Here is a 27,744-nt window from a genome sequence, read left to right on the forward strand (position 1 = left end):
AGGACCCAAGTCTAGAAGGGTCTGGGTCCCGTAGAAGGCCGGCAGGTGGCAGGTGGGGCAGAAGTACCAATGTCAGGGAGCCATTCAGACAACAATGTCTGGTTCCAAAGACACTGGAGCCAGGGGGCCCCGAGAGGTCACCCATTTCAAATGATCGGCATTACAGGGAGGAGCTGCGTTAGGCTAAAGGAATATGACAGTGAAGGGACAAAACGACAGTCAGGCTTCTTGGAGGAGGCAAGAGCTGAGAGGAGCGAGCCTGATGTGATGGAGCAACAGGAGGGAGACTGCTGAGGGCACATGGAGGAGACCGACCCCTGGCCGCTTGACAGTGGTCACTGCTCTGCTGAGAGTGGCCACATTTCCTCACTGAGGCAGAGGGCAGAAAAAGCTGAAAAGCAGTGGGCACCATGATTTGGAGCCTAGAGCCGGGGGCCTGGGTGTGACTCACAGCCTGGAGCCTAAGTTTCCTCATCTGGAAAATAGGAGTGACACTGGTACTCAATGCCTGAGGTGGCTGTGAAGAATGAACGAGTCACTGTGCACCAGGCAGGACAATGGTGCATGAGCTGCTGCTGCTGCTGTCATTACTGAAGGGAAGGGAGCAAAGGAAGTGGGGTGTGGGAGGGAGGAGGGCCAAACAAACCCACAACCAGAAAACATTAACCTCACTTGGGCCGGTAGGAGTGGAGAGAAAAAGAAACCAGACACAAGCAGAAGCAGTGGTAGCAAGACAGTCCCCACCACTTGAGAAAAACCATCTGCCATTTGTTCAGGATCATGTGGTTTGCTGCTGTCCCTTTCCAGCCATGGTGTCCTGTGATCTCTAGGAGGCGATCCTAAAGGGATCCTAAAGGGAACTGGACAGCTTGAGAGCTGGGGGCCTCGGAAGACCAGAAGAATCTGAAGCTCAGCCACTCAACACAGGAGCCAGGCAGCCACAACAAGTACTGAGTTCCTCCCTGGCCCTAGCCTGGTCCCTAAGGGCACAGACCAGGACACACATTCTCTGTGCCCATGCCTTGCACAGGGCTATGGCTAAGGAAAGAATGGCTGGATGGACAGACAGATGCATGGGAGGGTGGATGGGTGAGTAGGTGGATGAATGGCTGGATGGACCAATGGCAAACAAGCAAACAAGTCAGAGATCTGAAACGGCAGCTACTCAGGAAGTGGAGACAGGAGGATTGTGAGTTCAAGGCCAGCCTGGGCAAAGTGAGCAATACCCTGCCTCAAAACCAAAATACAGGGTTGGAGGTGTGGCTCAAATGGTAGAGTACCTGCCTAGCAAACACAAAGCTCTGAGTTCAACCCCCGTGCCCCCAAAACAAAACAAAAGGGCTGGGGGTGTGGCTCAAGGGGTAGAGCACTTGCCTTGAGCATGTACAAGGCCCTGGGTTGCGTCCACAATACCATCAAAAAACAAACAAAAACAAAACACAAGAGCATGAGAGCTCACGCTGGTTGCTCACGACCTGCTCCTCAGCACCCAGAACTCTGCCCACGGGCACATGGACACTCAGTGGTGCCAACCCCTCTGAGCTCCCCTGGCCATTCTGGAGCCAGCCCAGGCACGCGGATGTCTTCCCAGGAATCCAGGAGCAGCACCTCCTAGCCTGACTGTGTTCCCAAGGTGTTCCCTCCCCCTTACTCCCCCTCCCACCCACTGACTTCTCATCAGCCTCCTCTCATCTGACAAGTGGAGTCCCTGGGCCAGGCCCACCTGACTGCCGCTGCAACCACACAACGTCCTGTCCAGCAAACCCTGATTGCCTCCTTTAGGGCATCGCCATGAAGCAGGTTGGCACCAGCTGGGACCATCTGCTAGACAGAAAGTCACACGAGCAAGTCACACCAGCATGAGGGAGGAGTGGAGTCTCAGACTTTATTCTATCTGCCCGTGCTCACACAGCCACCTGGGGCTGGACATCCTGCCAGGTGTCCCCAGCAGGCCATGTCCTGGCCCTCAAGGAGCTCACATCTAGGAAAAGCTCCAAGCTGGACTGACCCAGAGCAAAAGCCCCTGAGGGCTGTAGGGCAGGGGACACTTGCATGCCAGGGCTTCCAGGAGAGGACACTCCAGGCAGAAGGCACAGCAGGAGCAAAGGCTTGGGGTTTACAAGTTCAGGACATGGAAGTGAGTGTGGTCTTCGGCCAGTTTGCAAGGTGTGGCCTCTGGGGCGCAAGTGAGAGCAGGACCCATCTTGCAGGGCAGATGGGGGTGGGGATTCCGAGGTGCAGGAGGGCCAGTCTGCTGTCACCGCCTTCCTCACAGCCACTAAGCTCTCCCAGGCACTCGGCACCTTTCATACTCTGGCCACAGGACAGCGGTGCGCCACCTAGGCCCATTCAGGACAGCTGCCACACCTGCAACTAGGTCCCTTCATGGAGGGATTGCTCACCCCACAGGCAGGTCTTGCTCCAGGAGCCAGCTGCACCAGCAACCAGCCAAGACATGGTAGGACGCCTGCCTTGGCTAGGAACAGCTCTACAGCCCACCCGGCTTGGAGGGATGGGCTCACCTGATGCCTCTCCTCCAATCCACCACGGCATCCTTTCAAAGAGCACTCCCCAGTGAGCCTCCCTCATGGGCATCCAGAGCCAGTCTCTGGTGGAGCCAATCTGTGACAATGCCCCCTCAGGCAAATTCCTAGCAGCAGGGACACCTCCACTATGCACCATTCAGGCCACTAAATCTAGACCACACTTATCACACACAGTAAATACCCTGCTCTTCAACACAGGCAGGAGGTGCTGGCCCAGCTGACCAGTGTCAGGTGCATGGCAAGAGTGTTGGACTCAAAGCCCCTCAGCCCCTCTGGCCTCGAGGACCTTATAATAGACTTGTCACTGTAGTCTGGACAATGCTTCTGCACTGCCAAAGAGGGATGGCCTCACAGGGGCAGCACCAGCCTTGCTCACCTCTCTCAGAGGAGCTACCTACCCCTGTCCATCACACAGGTGTTCTGGGCACAATCACCCTGCCCTGCTGCAGCAGGTCACTTGTTTCCCTGAGCAGCTTTCACACCAGGGGAGTGGCAGCTCTTTCTGCACAGCCCGAAGTGACACCAGGTACAGTGTCTGAGCACTGCTGGATGCAATCCTTCCTGACCACATCCCCAGGTGAGGAGAGGCTAGGGCACCTGCTCCGTGGACCCTACAGGACCTCGCCTGAAGAGGGCACTTCTGACGCTGGACATAAGCTCACTCTCCCCCACTTAGCCTCAGAAGTCAAAGGTGTGGGGCACAGACTCCCCCATCAACCTACAGCTCACTCAGAGGGTGAGAAGAACCCAGGAAATGAGAGTTTCGCTTACTGCCTGAGTGGGACCTTCAGGCTGGGGACCCTCACACAGACATTCACACGTTCACACACTAAGCCCATTCTACAGATGGGGAAACAAGGCTCACAGATGGCACATTCCTTACCCAAGACAGCATGTAAAGGAAGAGGTGACAGTGGGCCGTGAACTCCGAGGTTTTCAGCTACGGAAACTCCACAGTCCCAAATCCACACGCCCATGCCTGACACCTGATTTGACTATTCCCAGGAGCTCCCATCTCATCAGCACCATATCCCTGCCCCCAGATCTTCTTGCTTCGATCACACACACGAGACCACCTTCCACTTCCTCAAATGTATGACATCCCCTATCCCAGGGCCTTTGCACAAGTTTTCCCTCAGCCTGGCACACTGCTGCCTGTTTCCACCCATTTAATTCCTAGCTATGCCTCCCACTGTAGCTCTGGGCCCCTCCTGCAGGAAGTTCCCCCAACCTCCCTCAGTCTTTGCAGTCCTTGTGTCACCTGATGTGCCATTATTGTCACTGGGTCAGGCCCTGCCTTCTTTCTCCTGAACAAATGTATCGTCTCTACCCACCCTTGTAGCCCGGCCATGGAGGAGCTGTGAGCTGCTCCCTGTGCAGAATTCCCTCCCCCTACCCCAGGCTGCTCTGCCTACATGGTCACTCCAGTCAGGCTCCACACAGCCCCATAGAGCCCACCTCTCCAGAACATATTCCCCAAGGGGCATCTTGGTGGGCTTCCCGAAGGAAGGATAGAATGGTGGCATTATGATCCAGACACCTGATGGTGGCCCTGAGATCCCAGCAATGTCCGAGAACACAGGGCTGATGAACCTCCCAGCTGAGGTTGTGGTCGGGTTGTGGTGGGGCAAGAGAGCTCCCCCTCTTGCCCCAGGTCCTGGCAAATGACTTGAGTAGAAGAGAACAGGGATGCTGTGAAGGCGTGGTGGTCCCTTGCCATGTGCTAGGACTGGGCTAAGATGTCACATGCATCATCCCCTTGACTGTACCCACAGCCCTGTGAGCTAGTGTGGGCCTGATCTCATTTTACAGATGGGAAAAAATGCCCAGAGTGGCCAGTGGCCTACTAAAGGCCACACGGCCAGGGAGTGGGTGAGCGAGGGTTTGATTCTGGCTATCTAAAGCCAAAAACGGGGCTTGTGAACAAGAGCTAGGTGTGGGATGGACCGGACAGGTCTCAGGTGGGTTGTGGATGGGAACTATGCTCCAGGACAGGCCCATACACTCCTCAAAGTGCTCAGCCCAGGTCTCTCTGCCATGCTTGGGAGGCCTATGATATCTGCTGCTCAGCCCCAGATCTGAGACCCTGTGCCTCCCTGCACTTCCACCCTCTCCCTCTGCAACCCCTTTTGGCAATCTCACCTTCTCTCCCCATGAGCTAAGGCAAAGCTGGGGTGGGGGTCCTGAGAGCCTGGGGAGGGACTGCATGTTCCTTGCCAGAGCCACCACTTCCCCAGGCAGGGAGCAGCAGCCATGGCTTGAAGCAGCAGAGGAGGAAGCAGTAGGAATTCCTTCCTTCCTGTCCTTCACCCCCAGTCCTCAGGCTGCCAAGGGCTACTTCAGCCTGTGTACACCTGTGGCTCCATGCTCCTTTTCTCCAAGGGAAAGGGATCGTGGTCACTCAAAAGCAAAGCAAGAACAAGCAAGCTAAGTGCCGAGGAGTGGGGGAGTCAAGGCTGGGAGGCCCCACAATGAGCTCTGGACAGGATAGGGGAGGGATGGTGAGACAAAAGAGGCAGCAGGAACAGAATTGCTATAGTAGACACATGCTGGTCAGCCATCTAAGAGGCCACACAGGGATAAAGGAGGGTTGAAATGCTGGCCTGGCCACAGATGGTGGCATAAGAATAGGCCAGAAGCTCAGGGCTGGCCATGGAAGAGAGGTCCTTGGGGCTGCAAGCCAGTGCTCAGGTCTCACCCTCCCTTGGTTCTCTGCCCCTCATCTGCCTTGTCCCTGGGCCAAGCTACACAGGTTGGATGAAGTAGCTTAGTAGGCAGTGAAGGGTATGTAGCCACAAGAAACAAAAGATCTAGGACACCAGCTGGCCCCTGCCCTTCTCCCTGCAGGGACAGCTTAAATTCTGAACTGGGTCCCAGGCCCAGATCCAGCTCTCCTAGGCTGAGTGATGACTCCTCATACTCTACCCGAGGCTGAGCAGACAACCCCAGCCTAGGCCTCTCATGGAACTGGGCAGGCTGCACCACCCTCCCATGCTGCGGACCTCAGTTTCCCCATCCACGGCATGAAGGATAACCTTTCCTTTCAGGGCTGTCAGAATCACCAGGGTAAACTCACCCAGTGTAGGCCATAAACTAATCCCTTCTCTGAGAGGCACTGCCACCTTCCACGTCTCCAGATGCCTCCCATCTCTCAATGCGCTTCCTCCCTCCTCCACAGGGCCTTTGCATGTGCTACTCCTCTTGCCTGGAACACTCTTTCCTGCCTCTCCCACCTGGCTAGTCTGGGGTCAGAAGCCACATCCTTCAGGAAGCCTTCTTGGCTCCCTAGGTGAGCTTGAAGCCTCATGAGTTTCCCCACCCCCACCCCAGGCCAGAAATTCCAGGAAGGCAAGACAGTGACTGGTTTGACCAGTGCTGCCTCTCGTTCTGTTGAATGAATGAATACATGAGTAAGTGAGTGAATGAGAAAACTATCCAGACCTGCAGAAACAATACAGGGCATCAGGGCTGACGAACCACTGACAAAGGGCTGTGTGTGCCCATGAAAGCCCCTGACTCGGCATACAGGGTGTGGGAATTACTCCCAGGGGAAGCAATACCTCGGTCTGAAATCAGAAACATACAGCTGCAAGATCTCCAGTGCCCACTTTACAGATGGGGAAACTGAGGCCTCGAGCTAGGGGCTGCCCTATGACTGTCCACTGCGCCAAGGCTCTGCGAGGTCCTCCACCTCTAGGTGGCGCATCCCAGCTCCCCGGGGACTGCCTCACGTCCCATCGTCCCATCCACAGCAGCCGCCTCCTGTTGGTCATGCCCTTGGCAGGGATGCTCCAGGCTGGGCGGTGCTGGGCGCGTGGTTGCACGGCTGAGCCGGGCAGCTGGCAGCAGCACAGCTCCAAACCAGCTGTTCGGATGACAAACTGCGTTCAAGCTTCATTAGGGTAATCACGGGCTCCCCTCCCGGCAGCGCCACAGAGCGCGACTGTCAACCTGAACTAATCAAACCCGGCCCCAGGACACCCGCCCGCCTGGCTGACAAGCCGCTAAGCTGCTGAGCCACCTCGCGCTGCACAGCTCGTGGCCGAGGCCAGCCCGACTGGGCCCTGGAGACCAGCTTCAAAGACCTGCTGCAGGGTCCCAGGGACCTTGTGAGCCTCAGAGGCCAGCAGCGCCAACCCCCGGCCATTGCTCCCTTGGTACAGCTTGCACAGGAAAGTGCTTTGCCACACAGCATGAGGGATGAGGCCAGGCTGGAACCCAAGTCAGCTGGGTCCCTCTTGCCACTGCCTCCTACACTTGGCAGCCCAGCCTTCTCCTGCCCCTTCACTGGGTCTTTGCACATGGGCGCCAAAGGTGTGGAGAGAAGTTTCCCAAAACCCTGTGGCTCAAGTAGGCACTGCTGTCAGATTAGCTTCTGCCCTGCAGTCTGTGGTCACCTCCCTGGTCTCCCCCTGGGACAGCTGCCCCCATCCTTAGAGTCAGAACCAGGTTAGAAGCAGCAGATCTGGCTCCTTCACTTGATGACAGGGGACACCAAGGCCCAGAATGGGGTATCAGGAACAATGGAGGGCAAAGGAGGAGTGGCTTTCAGAGACAGATGAACCTTCATTCCCTCGTTCATTCATTCAAGCGCCCACTCACTCCAGCACGAGCTGCGCGGCTGCCCCATACCAGGCACTCAGTACTTGCTGAATGAACAGATGCCCGGAAGGCTGAGTGAGAGAGTCAATGCTTGGTGCTAGGGACGCAGCCGTGAACTCAACAGACACCACCCAGCCTCCTGGAGTCTGTCTAGTGGGAGAGCAGACACTCAACAGACAATTAATTCCAAATGTCATGGGCAATGCAGAAAAGCAGAACCAGCTGGATAGCATCCACCCCAAGGGCCCATACCAGGTCTAGGGAGGTCCAGGCAGGCTCCCTGGAGGAGATGACACTTCTGGAGGACCCCTCAGAAGGTGCTAGCCAGACAAAGGGAAGCTGAGGGCAGACAGAAAGGCACAACACATGCCAAGGCCAGCAGTCGAAAGCAGCTTGGGGCTTTTGAAGATAAAGGGCCATCCATGTGGCTGGAGGGTAATGATGGGCCAGACAAGTCAGGAGGATTTGGGTTTTCATTCCCAGGACAGCAGGAGCCTCTGGAGGGTGGGAAGCAGGGTGATGGCTCTGGGTGCCATCGGGAGAGTGGGCAGGAGGATCAAAACCCGATCCTGCCACCTTCTGATCCGGCAACAGCAGGGACAACCTGCACAGACAGTGCTGACTTGAAAGGGGACAAACCATGTGAATCCACGCACACGAAGCCAGTCTCCACTGTGATGGGGGGTGCTGCCAGGGGGCAGAGGCGGGCAGGTTGGGCGGGCATGAGGGACTTCCGGAGCGCTGGGGGTGTTCCAGGTCTGCATCTGGGTGGGGTTACTTGGGTGTCTACAGCTGTGTGCACTTTTCTGTATTAAGTCAGGCCTCCCAACCAGTAAGAACAAAAGCCTGGCTCCACCCTCTGCATCTCTCAGTCTCTGTTTTTGCACCTGCAAATGGGGACAGTGACAGGAACTGCCTCCCTGCAGAGGGTTTAAGAGAATGGTGTGACCCCAGACTGCACAGAAGTCCAACTGATGCCACTACACTACGGACACAGGTCACAGGGAGGAAGAAAAGCTGGCTGGGCTGGGGTGTGGCTTGGCGATAGACCACTTGCCTAGTGTGTACAAGACTCCAGGGGCCATTCTCCAACACTGCAAACATTTAAAAAAAAAAAAAAAAGAAGAAGAAGAGAAAAAAGTAAGCATCTGCTTCCTCCCACATCTGGCCTTCTTTGAGGTTCGGTTTCCTCATCTATAAGGGGTCAGTGGCCTCCACCTGCTCAGAGGCCATGGGCCTCCATCCCGCCAGCCCCAGACATAGGCCTGAAAGTGATTCAGAGCATGGGGCAGATAGTTCTCACACATCACTTCTGGCTCAGCACAAAGTGCCCATGGCCAAACACGGGGCCAGCAGCAGAAGCCAGACCAGGCCCAGGCCTTCAGATGCCCACCCACAAGTGGGCCCTCTCTGCTCATCTGCATGCCAGGTTGGACTTGGGATGTCCCCTGGAGGAGGAGCAGCAGTCCACCACTGCCACCTCCAGGGCCTTCTGGGATCCAAGAGTACTGGCAGAGGGCACTGGGAACTGGCCAAGAGGGCGCCCTGCCTGGGCCAGGGCCTCTAAGAGCCCTGGGACCCTGGACAAGACCCCAGGCAGCTGGAGGCAGGAACAGGCCTGGCTCCCTGTCCAGAGCCTAAACTTCATACTCTCCTCCCAAGACCTTGGGCTGCCTTGGGAAGTCAGACAGCATCATCACTGCCAACATTCCTGAGGGCTCAGCTGTCCTCAGAACCTTTAATGTCATTTTCTTATGACAGCCAACAACCTGGGGATAGGGTCTGGGTGTCAGGATCATCAGCTCTAAGAAAGAAAGAAAACTAAGACTGCAAGAGGTGTAGCACCCCAAGACTGCTCAGGGAGGAGTCCCCATGGCCACCTTCCAGGAGGGAAGCTAGTGCACTCTGTACCCCATCCTCCCCACTACTTGAGCAGCCACTCACTCACATAGGCAGCTCACTCAGTCAACAAACACCTACTGTGTGCTGCAGGCGCTCTTCTAGGAGATGGGGGTGTGGTGGTTTACACGGCTGCAGGGACCAGGAGCCGGGATCAACAATAGCCCCATCTGCCACGCACACAGCAAATGCCATGAATCACAACAGCGAGGACAGCCACACACAGCGCCAGCTTGTCATTCAGTCTGCAATCAGCCTCCAGGGGGAGGCACCGTCACCCCCACTTTGCAGGTGAGGACAAGGAGGTACACTAAGTGCCCTGCCTGGGACTAGCCTCATAGCACGGGGGCAGCTCTGCCCTAGGCCAGCATCTATCCAGCAACAGTTTTAGCCTTTTCTCTAGTTCTGTCCTGGAACCTCACTCTCGCCATCAGCAACAGAGGGACCAGCTGGACCTCAGGATGAACCCAGACCCAAGACTCTCTGTCAGGCCCTGGCCGGGTACAGTACCTGGAGCTGCACCCTCTAGGCCCATGACCCACCCGGGCTCCTTCTGCCTATGCTGCTGGAATCTGCTCTCTGTGGGGACACTGGAGACGGTTCTTGTACCTGGGACCCTACTCACATCTGCTCAGCCCCAGCAGAGATCCTGGCTCTGTGCTGGCCCCACAGACACAAGGGGTAAGGGAAACAGACAAGGAAGTAGACCATCCCACCTGGGGTGCTCCCCCTGCTCCACTTCCCATGGCTGACACACACCCTTTCTCTAGCACCACTGGCTTTCCTACACAGTGTTGCCTACAACGCAACACAAAACACACTTGTTTGTTAATCTACTCTCTACCGTTCCCACTCTACTGTGAGCTCCTCACAGGCCGGCACCTGGTGTATTCATAAACATCTCTCTCCCCAGATCTGGTACATAGTAAGACCTCACTATCATTGAGTGAATAAATTTGAGCAGATGTCTACTGGTAAAGGGCTGTGGGACCACAGCAGGCACATGACCTCTGACCCTGAGCAGAGCAGGGTGGAGGGATAGGAAGGGTTCCAGGGCAAAGGCCTGGCAGAGACAAAAGTGTGGCAAGCCAAAATGGGGCTCTGGGGACCTCAGTGCAGTCAGTGTGGTGGGGGCACAGGATGAGAGAAGGAGAGCTCTTCGGGGTCCTGCCTCTGAGGCAGGATCCCCAGAATTCACATCATTCCCCCAGCCCACCTTCCCTCCCCAAAAGGCCACCCATGGTAGGTCACTATGCCTTGGGAGTTATTACTCCTCCCCTTCCTTGTCCTGGCACCTACCCACAGGCCTAGGAACCAGCCCCATCCCCCACAAGCAGCCTGTGGCCTGTACCCTAGGTCTCCTACAGCTGAGCAAACCAGCTGGAGCCAAAAGAAAAGGCAGATTGGGTGAGTGCCCTCCGGCAGAAGGTGGCAGGCCTGTAAGCAGCAGGTGGTGACACTTGTACTCCAGCCAGGACCTACTTGGCGGGGGAGGGGGGGCGTCTGTGGTCAGGGCAGCAAACAGTCCTTGCTCTCCCCCACTGGCAAGACTGCAACCACCACTCAGGTGGTCTGGTAGGAAAACCACACAGACTGTCCTCCTTTTCCTGGAACCCAGGCCAGGCTTTGGTTCTCACTCTCTCCACTTGGATGAGCTCAGCTCTTAACCATCAGTTGGAGATCCACCCCCCAGAGCCCCTGTCCAGATGTCCCCCAGCTCAGGCCCACTCTAGGCAGCCCATCTCCCAGTGATGTGGCCCTGCCCTGGGCCCTATCAGGTCTCCTCCCTTCCCACCTCCCCACACCACATGGACTGTGGCAGCTCCAGTCCCACTGCCATCTCCCTCCTCCCTCTCTGACTCCACACTTGATGGCAAATCCTTAGGGAGAATAAAATCCAAGACCACTCCTGGGCCCACAGCCCTGCTTGACCCACCCCTATACCCTCACACAGCCCTTATGTCCACCATGCTCCATGGCCTCCTTTATGCCCCTTGATGGGCAAAACTCAGACCTGCCTGTCTTGGCGCAATTCTCCCTGATTTCTCCGTGACTGGCACTTCTGGTCCCACGTCAAATGCCTCCTCTTAAGAGAGGCCACCCCAGAGTACCTGGCCAGTGGTAGCTACATGCCCAGCCCAGCCTGGTTGCTACTCCATATCACATGACTGTCTCCCACTCTCCTGTGTCTTCCTCCTTGCCCGCGGTCTCCCTATCAGCCTGGGCACTGCCCAACAGCAGCCACTGTGTATGAACATCTCCACGTCTCTGCTGTGTCCTCAGAGCCTGGCACATAGAAGGTACTTCACAAATCTGACTGATGAGTAAGTGTGTGAACTGCCGGTCTCCTTGGTACTGTCAAATCTGACCACTTAAGGGCTCCTGGGACCCTGGATGTACTGCCTCACACCCACAGCCCTTGCAGTCTGGCCCTCACCGCATCTCCAGTCCTGACACCGGGGCTCTTCCTCTCAGATTCCCCAGCCACGCTGTGCAATGCCTACCTGCCTGTTCTCTGCCATCCTTCCTCTCCCTGGTATCCCTTCTGATGTGCTAGGGCCCATTCCTCCTCCCACTGCCTGTCCCTTATATAGTCCTCAGCACTCAAATATACCCCTCCTCACCCAGGCGTTCCCAGCCTGACATCAGCTTCCATGCCCACTTCCCTTCCTGTTGCTATTGCTTACAAGCCCTGGTGCTATAGCCAGTACTTGTCTCCCCACCTTCACCTCCCAACTCCAAGCCTTTGAGCCCTAGTGTTTTCTCCATCTGAGCACTCTCCTTCTTCTTCCTGATGGACAAACTCCTATTCAACCTTCAAGATCCAACATAAATTTGTCACCACTTTTGTAAAATCCTGCCTGATTCTTCTCCGTCAGTCAAGAGAAACACAACCTGAAATAGCTTGGGCAAGAAAGGGGCCGTGTCAGTTTATGTAACTGAAAATTCCAGGGGTGGTTTCAAGCAAAGCTAGATTCCAGAGACCCACATCAAGTCATCTATCCTCTGTCTCAGCTCTGTCACCCTCCATGTGATGACCTTATCCTCACCTAGCCTCACCCTCCATGTGGCTGTGGAAAGGGGTGGTCAGTAGCCCAGCTTTACACCTGCCAGGTTCAGCAACCACATCTGGGTCAAAGCTGGAGAGGGCCAGGCAGCCGGCCTCAGTCACTGCATATGCAGCCCCTGCTGGAAATTCTGTGGAAGCCTCTGAGCTGGCTCACAGAGGACTGGTGCCCATTTCTCTATCAGTCACTGAGGCCAGGGGGATGGGTCAGAAGGAGGGGGGTGGATCCCAGGACAACTATCTCAGGTACCAACAGCGGGAGCCCCAGCTCTCGGTCTCCTCATCCCCATTGCTGCACCATCTGCCTACCCACCCAGCACCCCGGGTGGTCACAGTTTTGTAGTACAAGGAATTCCCTCTCCTCTGAGCTGAGTCCCCAGTGCCCACTCAGTGATGGCCCCAGAAGGCAACCTGTTTGAAGGAGGGCAGCTACAGGGAGCCTGCATGTGCAGGGTGTGTAATAATGGGTTAACTGTCACCCCTGGCAGGCAGCAGATCTGCATTTTCACGGAGGCCTCAGGGGGACACAAAGCTTAAATAGCAACGCGCAGGGAGTCGGGAGGGAGGTGCCCAGGGGGCCTGGGCACAGCCTAGTCCCAGCAGCTAGGCTGCAGGGGCCACTCGGCCCATCCTGAAGAGCTGGCTGAGGGGCTGAGAGTAGAAAGGCTGGGAAAATAATTACCGAGGAGGCCGGGAGGGAGGTGGGAGGCTGGCGAGCGGCTTAATGAAACTGCTAACGCGTTAGTGATTCCTGCCCGCCTGCCTGCCTGCTCGGAAAGGCGGAGGCAGACAGCCATGTTGCCAGCAACTGAGAGGAGCCTGCCAGGCGGGACGGGCTAGGCACACGCAGGCGGCAACAATAGACACCTCTTCCTCATCCATCTTTCCCCACGTGACTTTCACAGGGCAATCTTCATACATTACAGCCCGGGTGACAGTCAATTTCAACACATCTCCTATGAGGCTGGAGTCCATGCAGACACATTAGAAATACGATGGCTAAAATTCAGGTTAAGATACAGAGTTAGAGAGACCTTAGGACCAGGGTGAGCAGGGTGTCTGGTCCCATTTTCCAGATAGCAAGCTGGGGCCCCAGAAGGTCCTCTGCCTGCAGAGACCCAGGATTGTTCCAGAAAGTGTCCTGCCCTCCAGTGGGCAACCCCTCTCTTCCCTACCCCCTTGTCTTTTCATTCTCAGAAGAGCTCTGTAAGGCAGGCAGACAATGGCCCCCATTAAAAATGCTCCAAAAAGTCTGGACCAAAGTCTTCTCTCAGCAAGGCCCCAGGGAGTGGGGACTCCACCCAAAGTTGGGTCTCCTGGTACAGTGCTCTCCTCAAGCGAGGTGGGCGCTTATAGGTTAATGTGATCTGCACTGTGGTTTTCAGTTTACATCTCAAGGAGACTCCAGGTGAGAAAAAGAGGCACACAGAGATTAAGAAATGTGCCCAGGCCACACTGCTGGATGGCTACAGAGCCAGGCCTCAGCTGGCAGTTCAGTCTCCAGGGGACTATGGGCAACAAACTGCCAGGAGGGTCGTATTGGGAGCTTGGATAGCTGCTGAGGCCAGAAATGACCATGAAACGGTGCTCACTCTGCTCCCACTTACATTGGTGTGTGTTAGACACTCAGTGCAGCAGGATCCCCATTCTGGAACAAGGACACTTAGTCTTGGAGGAGCAAAGCCACATGTCTTAGAAAGGGACCTCAGGTGGCGAGAGGCAAGCCATCTCACAGACTGTGCCTACCCACAGTCTCAAGCAGGCCCCTGGCCAGCCAGGTGTGCATGGAGCTATCTGAGGTACAGACTGGAAGCCACTGGCTTCCCCTTACCCCAGGAGGCTTCAGGAATGAGAGACAGTAGGCGCTTGGGCTAGGTCACAGTCCCTGTGCACTTAGCGAAGCTCCCCAGCTCCCACTCTGGTGGATACACCAGACCAGGAACTGGGTGACTAGCTGGTCCCCCACAGCATGGTCTGTTGCAAACAAGATCAGGAAAAGCTGCACCATTTCCACTTGCCGGTCCCCTAGAGCCTTCCAGACAGACAAGGCCCAAGGAGGCTCCTTTTGAAGGGCCAAAGCAGCTCATGAACCCTGTCCCCATTTGTTCCTGGGTCTGTTTCTCCAGAGGGAGTGTCAGAGGCCAAGACACCTCTGACCCACCTCTATGGATACCAGACCCCAGTGCAGGAGACTGTTCGGAATGAACAGATGGATGAGGGAGGGTCAATTCGCCGCATCCCAGGGCAGCCTGCACCATTCTATCCACCGAAAGGGACACAGCAGCATGAGGCCAGCTCCAGCCCTTAGCCATTGCCAGACAGGCAAACTAAGGCTCAGAGGGTCCAGGACCTCCCTCACAACGCCAGGATTCGGACCTTGCAATCTGTGCCTCAGCCTCTGTTCTGTCCTCATTTCCAAAGACAGATCCTCACACACTCACTCCTTTGACTCCCTTCTCTCCCCACCCCACCCTGCCCCCATCCCACCCTGAGGGGCTCAACTATGTCCAAGCTTCGGACAAGGACCTTCAGGTGCAAAGCAGTTGAGGGCCTAACCCAAGGTCAGAGTCACCAGGATGTACAAGGTCTCAAACTCAGATGTCTCCTCCAACCTCTCATCTTTCCACACGCCAAAGCTGCCTCCTTCTCCATCATCGACGCAATAAAGAAGGGAAGGGGGAGGGGAGAGGAAGGCGGAGGGGAGAGGAGAAGAGAGGAGAGGAGAGGAGAGGAGGGGAGCCCCCCACAGCCCGCAGCAGGCTCCTTTCTGGCCAGGGGAAGAGCCTCTAATGAAGGCCCCACGATGCCGCTGAGCTGGCGGTGTCAGCCTGGGAGCCCCGCGGAGCTGCGGGCCGCGCATCTCTGCCCCCAATTAGCACACAGGTCCTCCATCAAAGCGCGCGCCTGCTGCCAGAGGCAGAGGCCACAGGGACGGCCCTGCCTGTAGTGGGAGGGGGCCGTGACTCTCTGGCAGGCCCTGGCCTCTGCCCCTTGCCTTTCTGGGGATGTGTGGACCCCCCAGGCTCCCCCCCCATTCACTCACACCCTCTCCAATCAGCCAGCTCAGGGCAGATGCCGTCACCCCGGGGGACGCGCTAATGAAGATGGCCGACATTAATCTCTTCCCTCTCCCGACAGGTCAATTTATAGTTCCATGGGGAGCCCTGGCACTTGGCCAGAGGGCCTGACATAACTCTCCCAGCTCCCAGGGAGGACATGGGGTTGGACTTGATGGGCAGAGGGGGCTTGGGGCCCCTGGGGACAGGTCCTCAGTTGGAGCACCCACCATTACTGTCCCAGCAAATGCAGGTGGGAGAGGACCTGGCCTCCTGAACTCAAAGGTTGAGAGTCAAACAAAGTCCGCAGGTCCGGGGAAGCCCAATCAACCCCTAATCCTCAATCTGGGCCACCTGGTACCCTGGCAGGAGACTCTAAAAGGACAGGAAGCTAGTAGGACTAGTCCTAGTGGGACTCTGAGAGCCCCTTCAAGAAACTTAAGTCCATCTGTTTCTGCCAGACTCCTCAGAGTGCACTCTTCAAGGAGCCCAAACTGACCCCTGTGCTGGACCCGGCAGACATGTCAACACGGGCCCTGCTATCCTGGAGCTCCCAGTTCTGGTGAGGGAGGCAGACCTGGAAGCATCCTGCTTTGGGGAGAGACCTAACAGAGGAGGTGCCAAGAGCTGGGGGCACCCTTGGAGAGGACCAGGAGGAGGGCACTCAGCTGGGCCCTGAGGATTAGCAGGGCAGGGAAGTGTGGGAAGGAGACCATCTCAGGCAGGAAAGACCCAGTGCTCAGAGACTCCAAGACCAGGGGACATCTGGTGCATAGGGGGTGGGACTGCAGGTGAACAGAGGAGACCAAGAAGCCCAGCCTCAGGGGACAGCTCAGGAGTATGGCCTAGTTTAGGTTTGTGGGCAGCTGAGTTTGCCAGCTCAGGGCTGCATTTAGAAAAACAGCTTTGGCAATGGTACTCCAGGCTGATGATGGTCATGGCAGGGGGAGCCGTGGCAGGTATGTCCAGGTCAGTGGAAAAAAGAAAGAACAGATGTCTCTGGGGCAGAACCAACAGAACTCTACAGTAGACGGGATGGACAGGCAGGTCCCAGGGTGTCTGGCAGGTTAAAGGCCTGGGCTCTCCAGTTTGGGTGCTGAGTGGAAGTGGTATCACAGGGTTGGGGTAGGTAAGGAACTGGGTCTTGGAAACTCCCAGCAGGCCCCAAAAGCCAAACCTGGACTTGAAAAAGATCAGGACCCAGATGTTGGCCCCAGATTCAAAATCTGAGCAGCACTGGACTTCTGATACTGGAGCAGGTCATTTTCCAGAGCACAGCACTGGCATACACGAGGTTCTGCGTGAATCCCTCAATAGATTGCCCCTTTCCCAGGCCCTGGGCACTACCCCCCTTATAACGCTGCCAGTGTCCCCTTTCCCTCGGCTGGAGACCTAAACCCAGAAGGCTACAGGGGCTTGTAGTCTCTCAGCTTAACTGTTACAGTCAAGCAGGAACCAGGGCCCAACTGACCCAACACACTCTTAGGAAAGGAGAAAGAACAAGGCCTAAATAAAGAATCCAAACGCTTACAGTGGCTGCATTATGGTGGTGGGACAATGGATGATTTTTTTTTCTTCTTTTCTACAATGAAATATTCATACGCTCACTCTCTCTTGGTGTGCTCTGGAGAGAGGGAGCTCTGGCTTTGAGCGTCAAGCAGCCCCGGGGTCAAATTCTGGCTCAACCACTTCCTAACTAGGGACCTGGGGGCCAGCTATTTGCCCTCTAAGCCTCCGTTTTCGCATCTGTACAATGGGGACAAACACCCCCCTCCCAACACACACACACTCCAGACAAGCAGGTCACTGCTGGCGCACAGTAGGCAGGCGGTTAAGTGCCAGCCTTTGAGCATCACACCTCCCGCGTTCTCGCCACCTGTCCGGCCTCCACTGGGAACTTGAGACGCCCCCACGTGCCAGACGCTGGCGCTGGGCGGGCACCGGGCCCGGGGCGGGCATCCCCCTCCCCGCCCCCCAGCCGCGCCCGCGCTGCCCCCTTACCCTGGCGGCCGGAGGGCCGGCATCGGTCCCGCAGGAGAGCCCGGGCAACGGGGCCGGGCTCCGGAGCGCGGGGCGCGGACGCGGACAGGGCGCGCGGGGGCGCGGGCCGCGCGCTCCGGGCCGTGCGCCCCGCGGCCGCCGCGTCCTCGCCTCCAGCGCGGGCCCTGCGCGCCCCGGCCGGCCCGGGGGCAGGCCCTGCGCTGCGCCGCGCCGGGTGGGGGGCGGGCCTCGCGGGCCCTGGAGAGGCGCCCGGCGGCGCGGGCTCCCGGCGGGCGCGGGCGGCGCCGCTGCGGTGGCCCCGCTGCTGAGTGGTGGGACGCGATTTACTGGCTGCAATTCCCGGCGCCCCTCGATGGCACTTAAGAGAGACCGGGAGGGAGCCGGAGAGAGCGGGCGGAGGGCGGGCGGGCGGAGGAGGGGCGGCGGGAGCCGTGCGCCGGCGGGGGAGGGGCGCGGGCGGGGGCGGGCGGGCGGGAGGTGGGGAGAGGCCCGGATGGAGGCGGCGGGCGGCCGCGGCGCGCCGGGCTGGGATGGGGGGGCCCTGCCTCCAGCCCCCGCCCACCCGCGCCCAGCCCCCCTCTTGCACCGGCGCGGGTGCTGCTGGGGGTGGGGTAGGCAGCCCACCCACCCCGCGCCTTTGGGAAACCCCGCACCTAGCCTCCCCCTTGCACAGCCTCCCCCTTAAGCCGACCTGCTCCACCCGAGTGCCCCCCATCACCACCGCCACCAGATTTCAGAAACTCTTGGCCCACGCGCGCCCAATCCAGCCTGAAGCCAGGCTTGGTTTGACACCATAGTATTTTTTGTTTTTAATTAGAATCAATTCCCATCACTTAAAAATCGGGAATTTTCACATAAAAATCCACATATCAGCTCAGTTTGGAAAAGAGGAGGCTCAGGCAGAATACTCCCCCTCCCGCAGTGCCTCTTGGCAGAGGTCTTGACAGAACACGGGCCTGCAGCCGGCCTCAGTCCCCACCAGGCCCACCTGCCCGGCCCCCAAGGCCCGGTGTGTTCCGCAAGCGGGCACCAGCCTTCATACCCTTTGCAGGTCCCGCTCTGTGGGACGCTCCCCTTCAGGCCCTTTTCTGGGAAGCCTGGGCATTGCCCACCAGCCCCTCCCTGAGCTCACAGCCCTCTAGGAGGTAGTGGCGCCTGCCCCGCCTGCCTGCTTCCTCTGGCTGGCACCATGGCCTCTGCGGCTGTGCTGCCACCGCAGGGCTGCTGCTCTCTGGCTGGATTCTCCCTCCATCCTGGCGGTGGGCCTGGCCCACAGTAGGCACTCAGTAAGTGTTGACTGAGCGGCATCCGGACAACGGCCCAGATTGGGATTTAAGGAGGCGGCCTGGGCCGTGTCGGGCACAGGGCACCAGTCCCTGCAGCTGATGTTCATTTTAAAAGCCCCAAATGTTCGTTCCAGGCTGCTCTTGCCAACCAAGAATGCTAATGATTTCCACGCTTCGTTTTTCTCCACCTTAATCCCACTGCCAGGCTTCTGGGCCTCTGATGCCCTCAGACTGCCATCATATTCCTCCCAGAAAGTGCAACTTATTTCTGATGAGTGGTCTAGGAGGTCCAGGAAAGGTCCAGCTATGCTTCCCTGGCCCATATGAGCTCACTTCCCAGCCACAGGGGATGAGGGTTAGTAACGCTGGCTGGTCTGTAATGGAGGCAAGTTGAGCACCTGCACCACAGCTGGCTCTGGACGGGTCTCCCTCTTGAAGCTTTGCATCACTTGGACAAATGCCCAGGACCCTGTGCCTACCTTCTCAACCACCCTCTGGATACAGTAGCCCTGCCAGGTGCCCTCCTTAGTGAGGCAGCCAGAAAGCAAGCCTGGCTCAACTGGCAGCAACCAGCCCAAGTCACCTAACACTTTCTTGGGGCTCAGTGTGCCCATCTGTGCAGTGAACAACCCCATAGAGGGGAACAAGCCTCTGTGAGCTTTTTTGGAGGTTCAAATAAGACAGCAGACTGGCAAGGAGGAGGGAGAGCAGGAGGTTAAATGCTCTGGGGTAAGATGCCCTGGATTAATCCTAATCTCCCTAGTTGTGACTTACGTGCTCAGGGCCTCAGTTGCCTTACCTTAATACGTATAGGTGCCAATCAGAAGAACAACTGACAATGTAATAGGGATGACATGGGAAAGATATTTTCTTTTTGCAGTACTGGGGATTGAACTCATGGCCTCATGCTTGCTAGGCAAGTACTCCACCACTTGAGCTACGGACCTGGGTCTGTAAGAGGCTGACATGGGTCAATGCATGTGGAACCCTCAGCCCAACTGAGCAATCGTAAGGCTCAAGACTTGTGACCTTGACAAGTGGGCAAAAAAAGGGATAGTCAAAAGCCTGGACCCTGGAGAGTTCCCATTCTAGCTCCACCACGCCAGCCTGTGTGGCCTTGGGCCCACTTTTGCTGGGCCTCAGTGACCCTGTCTGTAAAATGAGATTGGTGACAATTCCTACCTTACCAGGTTGTACTGGGGAATAAATTAGGTAACTTGGGTCCTGTATTTAGAATAGCATCTGACACCAGTAACATTCAAGCAGAATCAGCCCCAGGTTCAAGGAGACCATGGGGCCTGATTTTTAGTTCCGAAGATAATCAGACAGACTTATGTTCAAATTCCACCCCAGCTAGCTGTGCTTCTGCCAGATGGGGCCCTCTAGGCAGACCTCAGTTTCCTCACCTGTAAGTTGGGGGCACGGCAGCACCTGTTGCAGCCATCTCTTTGAACTGTGCTCATGCGTCATCTTCCCAGTGCTTCCAGGGTAAAATGGAGACATCCTAGCAGGGGACCCTAGTCACAACAGTGGCCGGATGGGGCAGCCCATTCCCTTGCTCAAGACTGGATCCAAAGCTGAGTTCAAGAGACTGTAATGGACAGCCAAGTACCTGCACCCCAGAGCTGGCTCCAGACATGTCTCCCTTCTGGAGTCTTGCACAATGTGAGCAGCCCCTTGTGCGCAGGTCTGGGAGCCCCAAGGTCTGTGCCCTTGGCAGTAAGTATTGGCCAGTGTTTGGGAGAATCCCTCAGCTGTACCCCTCAGTACCCAAGATTGTTGTGGAGTCCAGGGAAGGCATCCCACCTGGAGAGAGGAGAGAAGAGCCCTCAGAGAGATCTCTCCTGACTCCTCCAGCTACAGTAGTTCCAAGTTCTCCTGCAGTAACAATAGTACAAGTCATGATTCATATCTTCCTCACCTGTAGTTTCTCTCTCTTCGCTCTCCTTCCCCCAAGATACAAGAGTGCAGGAATTCAGGTCTGCTGCACTGCAGACCTCTACAAGCACATAGTAGGTGCTCCACAAAGATTTGCCACTGCATAAACATTATCAGTTGGTGACATTCAGCCACCAGGATGGGCTGGCAGACCACCCCCCCCAAATGAGTGCCACTGCCCTTCTGGGAGACAGCCCAGCCCAACTGTCACTTCCTCATCTCCCCATGGCAGGGCCAGGGGTAGGGAGGAATCCTTCTCCTTCCACAGCCAGGAAGTGTGTCTCTTCGCTGCAGTGCAACAGGGCTTCTTGGGTGAGGGAGGTTCCTGGGCAATTTTCTGGCTCACAGTTCATTCTAAGACTGCCTGGTGACACAGATGGCCAAGGAGGCCCTGTTCCAGCAGCAGCAGCAGCAGCCTGGGACTCCCGCCCTAGAACCTAAAGGGCTTCTCCAACCCACCCACCCCCAGATCTGAAGGGGCTTCTCAGCTAAGCCCCAGGATGTCATCTGGGGGCTGGGCTCCCGCCCTCCCGTGCACATGGCACTTCCCCGTTACAGTTTACAAAGTGCGTTCACAGACATTATCACGTCGGCTCCTAAACGCCCCCTAAAAACCACAATAAATCTCTCGCTCTGGCTCCCAAGCCCACCGGCTGCTGCGTAATCAGTGAGCAGAGAGGCCTCAGGGCCCAGAGCCTGCCAAAGCCGCCACGGCGCCAGCAGGGGCAGAGCGGGGTCCACGTGGGCGGGTGGCAGGTGGCGGGTGGCAGGCCCAGCTGGGGCTCTGCGGGAGTGAGTAGCAAGCCTGAGGCCCAATCCTGCAAAGGCAAAAAAAAAAAAAAACGCTATCTCAACTCAGAAGGTCTCCTGGGAGAGGGGCCAGCAGCCAGCGGGTCCTGAGTGGAAAGTCTGGGGAGAGAGAGGGACTGAGGGGCAGGGCAAGACTACCAGAGGACCTAGCAGGTTCGTCAGCACTTAAGAGCATCAAAGAGGAATTGTAGCAAGGCCATAAAAATTATTTTCTTGGGGCCCAGAGTCTGCTAGCCCCAGCCGGCTCCTGTCTCACCTTTTGCCTCTACCCACCCCCCAGGTAGCAGTCCTCAGCTGGGGTGGCCCTGGCTGTGCACTTCCCTGCCCCCACAGGCTTTCCAGTGACCCAGGCCCTGTGCGTGCTTTTCTTTGCCTGGACCATCCCACCCGTCTTTTTGAACTCCTAGCCCTCCTCGAGAAAGAGTTAGCATCCCACCTTTTTCCCTAGTGAGGAACTTATGTCTAGAAATATACAGAACTCCTACAACTCAACATTAAGGCCAAATAATTCAATTTTAAAGAAAGAAAAGGGTTAAAATTGATAGTTCTCCAAATAAGGTATGTTCAGAGCTCCTTCACCATAGATCTCTCCCCAGCTTTCAAAGGGCCCCCAGCTGCACCTCGGTCCCTTCCTGAACCATCAAGTCCCAGGTGGTCCCTCGTGCTCCTGACGGCAGGGGCTGTCTTGTCCCCTATACACAAAGTGCCTGTTGGTGAGCAACAGAATCACAACAATGACATGAGGGGGACACCAGCCCAGAGGGTTATGAAAAGAGGTGAGACTTTAGGCGACAGACCTAGCAAGCAGTGCTCCTGTGCGTCCAGCCCTGTTCCCAGCCCTGGGCGGGAGAATCCCACCAAATGCCTGAGCCAAATCAGCCAGCGGCTGTGGTTAGGTTTTGTTTTTTTACATTTCCCTTGGTTCTCAAAGTTATAAAAGTTCAGCTTACAAACCGTGGAAAGTTCAGGAAAGTTTAAATAAGCAGGGAGAGGGAGGGCCTGGCCCGAGGGGCCTGTGGCTGCTCTGGCAGGCCTCCCTTCTGCAGTGTAGGCCGGGTGCCTCTCCAGCTGCGGCCGGGAAGCCTTGGGCGTGACCTCTGGTCCAACACAAGGGTGGCTGGAGCAGCAGCAGTGTTATGGCAGGCACCGAGCAGGCAGTGGCTTCTCCGTGGCCACCTCTAAAAGAAGCCAGTTTTCCCTTTGTGGCCTTCACAGATCTTCAGAGAGCAGAGGCATCACAGGTCCAGGAAATGCTGGCTCTGTGAGTGTCTAAAACCTGGAGAGGTAGAGGGAACAAGAGAACAGGGGCGGGATTCATGCAGCAGATGTCTACCTACCCAGATAAGACCTCTGAGTCCATAGCCCCAGAAGTGCGAGCACAGGACCTGGAAGCCCCAGGGCCTGGCTCTTTGGCTTGAAATCCCAATTCCTTTTCCCTAGTAAGGAACTTGTGTCTAGACTATACAGAACTCCTACAACTCAACAATGAAAGGACACATAATCCAATTTTAAAACAAGCAAAGGGTTTAAAATTGATATTCCTCCAAATAAGTCATACAAATGGCCAATAAACATGAGAAGAGGTGTCTGACATCGTTAGTCAAAACCAGAAAGAAATACCATTTCACAACCACCAGGATGGTTATAATAAAAAAGATAGGCAGTAACAAGTGTTGGTGAGGATGGGAAGAGAGTGGAGATACATTGCTATCACTACCAAGGTAAGATGGCGCAGCCACTGTGGAGAACAGTCTATTCATTTATCAAAAACTTAAACCAGAATTGCACTCCTAGGTATAAACACTAAAGAATAATGAAAACATAGCTAGGCGTAGTGGTGCACACCTGCACTTCTACCACTCAGGAGGATGAGGCAGCAGGGTCAGGAGTTGGAGGCCAGCTTGGATTTCATAATGAGACCCTGTCTCAACAAAAAAAAAATCCTTTTTAAGGAAAAAGAAGAAAGACAAGAAAATATATGTCCACACAAAAATTTGTACATGAGAAAAGAAAAGGGCTAAAGGCATGGCTCAAATGGTAGAGCACTTACCCAGGCCCTGTGTTCAATCCTAGCACCACAAAAGAAAGAAAAGAAAAATGTGTACACAAATGCCTCTAGCAGCATCACTCACGACAGCCAAAAAGTGGAAGCAACCCAAGTGTTCATTAACAGACGGCTGGATCACAAAATGTGGCAAATCCATTCATTGGACTATTATTCGGCCATTAAAAGGCATAAAGTACTAATGCATGCCACTACAGGAGTAAATCTGAAGAACATTAAGCTGAGTGACAGAAGGCAGACATGAAAGGTCACATATCATCTGTTTCCATTTATAAGAAACGTTCAAAACTGGCAAATCATAGAGTCAGAGTGGATTAGTGTAGCCAGGGGCTGGGGAGGAAGGTATAGGAGTGATTGCTAATGGGCATAGGGTTTCTTTGGGGATGACGCAAATGTTCTGGAAGTAGACAGTGGTGATGGGTGCATAACTCTGGGACTATACTAAAAGTCACTGAATTGTGCATGTCAAGGGTGAATTTCAAGCCAGGTGTGGTAGTACATATCTGTAATCCCTGCACTTGACAGGAGGATTGAGAGTTTGAGGTCAGCCTGGGTTACCAGGCTATGAGACTCTGTCTGAGAAAACGAAAAGGTGGGAAAGGTGATTTTTATGGTGATGTGAATTATAGTTCAATAAAGTTGTTTAAAAATAATAGCATTCCCTCACTTCAATCTTACCCCACAGGCCTCTCCCAAGCCACCATCCTAGGACAGTGGGGGGCAATGATGGGGTAGCAAGCAGGCTATGAATGTCTGGTTCTCAGTGAGGCCTTTCCTGCCCCTGCACCCTGAGGCTCTCTTTCTACATCAACACAGTACAGCATGGACACCCAATAAACTTTGGCCAAATTCGAGAAGCAAAGACAAGAAGCTTCAAGGCTGACCATGTTGGGAGATATGGGCTGCAGAGGGAATGGGTCTCTGTCCCCACAAGCTAGGGAACAGTAAGGAGGGTGGCACCAGGATCCCTCAGGTTGGTCTGCAGGGAATGGCTGGATGTGTGAGGTCGAGCAGAGCCCATGGCCTTGGCCCAGGCCTGGAGAGGCAGGGCCCAGCCTCAGCAGAGGCTGCACAGGTGGAGGAGAGGGGCATGCTGAGGAAGAATTTGGGAGCAAAAACTCAAGTATGATGGGGATGGCACATGGGGGACAAGGAGCCCAGGATGGCAGCAGCTAGGGAAGGGGACATTTCTAGAGCAAGGAGAACTATAGGAGGAGCATGACTGAGGTTATCTGAGGTTGCTGATGGTGACATCCAGCAGGCAGCACTAATCCTGCTTGCCAGGCTCATCCACTGGCCTCTGTGACACTTCCCATTCCCAGTGCCCTCAGCACCCCATCACCAGAGAGCGGGTCTCACCCCTTACCTGGCCAAGGTCAATGCCTTTCTCTCTGACCTCCCTGCCTCAAACAACTTGTCATTTCTCACTCACCCTCCAGGCTGCAACCAGTCAAAAACCAGCACAGAGCCTGGCCTGGTGGTTCATGCCTATAATCCCAGCTACATGGGAGACCATGCGTACGAGGATCATACTCTGAAGCTGCCCCTAGGCAAAACTCAGGACCTTACCTGAAAAATAACTAAAACAAAAAAAAAGGTTGGCAGAGTGGCTCAAGTGGTAGAGCTCCTGCCTATCAAGTGCTAGGCCCTGAGTTCAAACCACAGTACCACCATGCATGGTGCACTCTGCAAAAGCCTTCGACATCTTTCCATGGCCCTCTGAACAAAGGCCAAATGCCAGCTGGACCCATAGTTGGCCCATCTGCAGTCTGTCCCCATCCTCTCCACACCCATCCACTTGCACCCTCTCGCTGCTTGGTGCCTTTGCCCACACTGTGCTTCCACCCCATGCCCTTCCCCCCCTCTGCCTGGCTGGGAAGGCCACCTCCTCAAAGCCTCCCTCCAGGAGCTTCAGCAGCGTGGAGCCTGGACCTCTGCCAGCCTTAACTGGAATCCAAACCACAAGGCATGACTTGAGCAGGAGTTTTTTTCTGATAGTGACATAATTTTAAATGACATAGAAATGCTTCACAATCAAATCACATGCAGCCACAAACTTGTTGAGTGACCTTAAATTGGAAAGGATTAAAGAGTATCCATTGGTCCAGAGTCTGCCCTATGGAGAAGAAGCTTCAGGCCCAGATTCACAGATGCCAAGCCCAGGAGAGCAAGGACCCATTCTGTTGAGCTCATAGTGTGGTCCCAGTGCCTGGGACAGTGCTCGTGGAGTAGCTGGGGTGTTGAGCTGGTGGGATGGTGGGTGGGGAGAGAGAGAGGAAGGAGTGGGAGAAGGGTCGGCAGATGTAGGGGTGAATGGACAGGCTGGAGGGACTACTGGAAAAGTTCCATCCCAGCCCATAGCCATGCTAAGCCAACTCCCCCATCCAAAGCATAGAAAGGATGACCTTTTCTGGGGACAGGATGACATCTATGTACCCCGAAGCTGCTGGGGTGCAAAAATCCCCAGCTCTCTAATCCATAAGGGGCTACCATGCCCCCTCTTGGCATGGGCATCTGCCTGTTGGAGGCACACCACCCTCTACTCCTTGCTGGTCCTTGTCCCAGCCATCCTTAATCTCCAGCTTCCCTTAGGGCCCAGCCAGCCTTCCCAGCAAACTGACCAGAACTCTGGAGCCATCCTTGACACTCCTGCTCTCTCTTGTCCATCCAGTCTATCCACAGACCCTGTTAGATTATCTTCCACGGCTTTCTCCTCTGGCTGGTTCTGTACCTGCCCCTCCCCCAGTCCATTCTAACTCAGCAGCCAGAGGGATACTTTTAAATGGGGCGTCCAGGGGCCTCACCATCTGGCCCCCATTTCCTCCTGGAGCTCATCTGCTACCACCTCGCTCCCTCCCTCCCTTTTTCTCTCCCTCCCTCTAGCCACACTGGCCTCTTCACAACTCTCTGTGCCAGACCCTCTCCCTGCTCTAGCCTTGGCCCTGGCTTCCCCTCTGCCTGGAATGCTCTCCCCCAAGAGCCATCTGATGCTCCCCCTTGCCTCTCTGACTTTACTCACATGGCATTTGCTCAATTAGACCCTCCTTGGACACCTATTTATAATTGAAAAACCAAACATCCACCCATCTCCCTTCCCTGCTTTATTTTTCTCTTTAGCACTTAACACTCTTGATCACAACATATGTTACTTTCTCGTTAGGTTTTTTTGTGTGCCTCCCTCCCTCCATTAGAATGCTATCTCCATGAAGATGCATTTTGTCTGTCTCATCTGTCCACTGCTCTGTCCCCAGCACTGAGCCCAGGGCCTGCAGGGCATGGATGAGGTGCTCCAACACTTGCAGAGTGAATGAATGAATGAATGAATGAACCTCTTCAGGGTCCAGGCTTGGTCCTCCTGGCCTGGCCTGTCATGGGCCCCGAGCAAGTTCCATCTGACCCATGTCATCTGGATCCTTTGGCTCCAGTGCTTGAGCTCAGCATGTGCCACGTTAGAGACTTCCACCCTCCTCTTCTGGCCCCTGAAGAGGAGTTAGTTGCCCCTTCCAGAGGGCCAGCCACCCACCCTAGGGCTGGATGACCACGGCCATAGATGGCACCAGGGTTGAGCTGAGTTGAACAGGAGATGATCCAGGGCCAGTTTAGAGCCATTCACATAGCACTTATACAGTGAGCTCAGGCAGGTCCCAGCCACAAGTTCCTCTGAATGCACCCGCAACCACCAACACCATGCTTTTCTCCTGCTTCCCCCGCACCAATCCTCTGCACTCATTTTTCTGCATAAACCTCAAATCCAGCCTGGCTGGGTAGACTGTGGGCAGGACCATTGAACAAATGAGGAAACAAGCCAGAAGAAGTCGGCTGCCCAGGCCCCCTGGCACCCTGCCGATGATACCAGACGGATGGTGCCGGCTCCTTCCTTGCCAGCCTCACTGTGCCAGGTTGCTGGGCCAGTGAGGGGAGTCCCTGAACCCCATCCCACTCTGGGTGCTGACAGCCCAGAGACCGAGGCCAAGGAATGATGAGCAGAGACAGCTTCTCCCACAGCGTTTCACGGGACTTGCTGTGGGGTCACAGTGGTGAAGATAGCCAGACAGTCAGATGTGCCTCTGGAGACCTGGGGGTGTGCCTTGACAGCGGAGTTCTATGTGCGTTTTTGTGTGTGTATGCGTGTGTGTGTGTGTGTGTGTGTGTGTGTGTGTGTGCATGTTATAGGGCACAGGACTCATGAGCTGACAGATGACTGTGGGGGTCCACATCCACGCCCCCTCACCCTGGCACTCCAAGGGGTGGTATGGAGATGAGGAAGGGCACCAGGAGGGAGGAAAGGGGTTGTCTGGACCATCAGCAAGGGCCATAACAGAAGGGTCCTGCCCAACACACAGCACAGCAAAGTCAGCCAGATCCACCTGGGAGACCTGACTCCTCACATACCTACTGGACAGACAGCATAGCTTGTCTAAGCCTCAGTTATAGACTCTGCAAAATGGGCCTGATAATTCCCATGCCCCAGGGT

At 55.8% G+C, this 27,744-nt stretch overlaps 1 protein-coding gene across 2 annotated transcripts in view; it reads right to left on the reverse strand.

Moving 5' to 3' along the window:
- Tcf20 (transcription factor 20) overlaps nucleotides 1-27,744 on the reverse strand; it is a 179,980-nt gene that overhangs the window by 142,503 nt on the left and 9,733 nt on the right. The window contains exon 1 of one of the 2 annotated variants that reach the window (XM_074084604.1): nucleotides 17,172-17,240. The exons of the other annotated variant lie outside the window; for it this stretch is intronic. The gene's annotated coding sequence lies outside the window, so the exon portion shown is untranslated. Of the gene's footprint in view, nucleotides 1-17,171; nucleotides 17,241-27,744 lie in introns of those variants that run through there. 2 annotated transcript variants of the gene reach the window in all.

This window comes from Castor canadensis, chromosome 8, assembly GCF_047511655.1.
Source record: "Castor canadensis chromosome 8, mCasCan1.hap1v2, whole genome shotgun sequence".
NCBI lineage: Eukaryota > Metazoa > Chordata > Mammalia > Rodentia > Castoridae > Castor > Castor canadensis.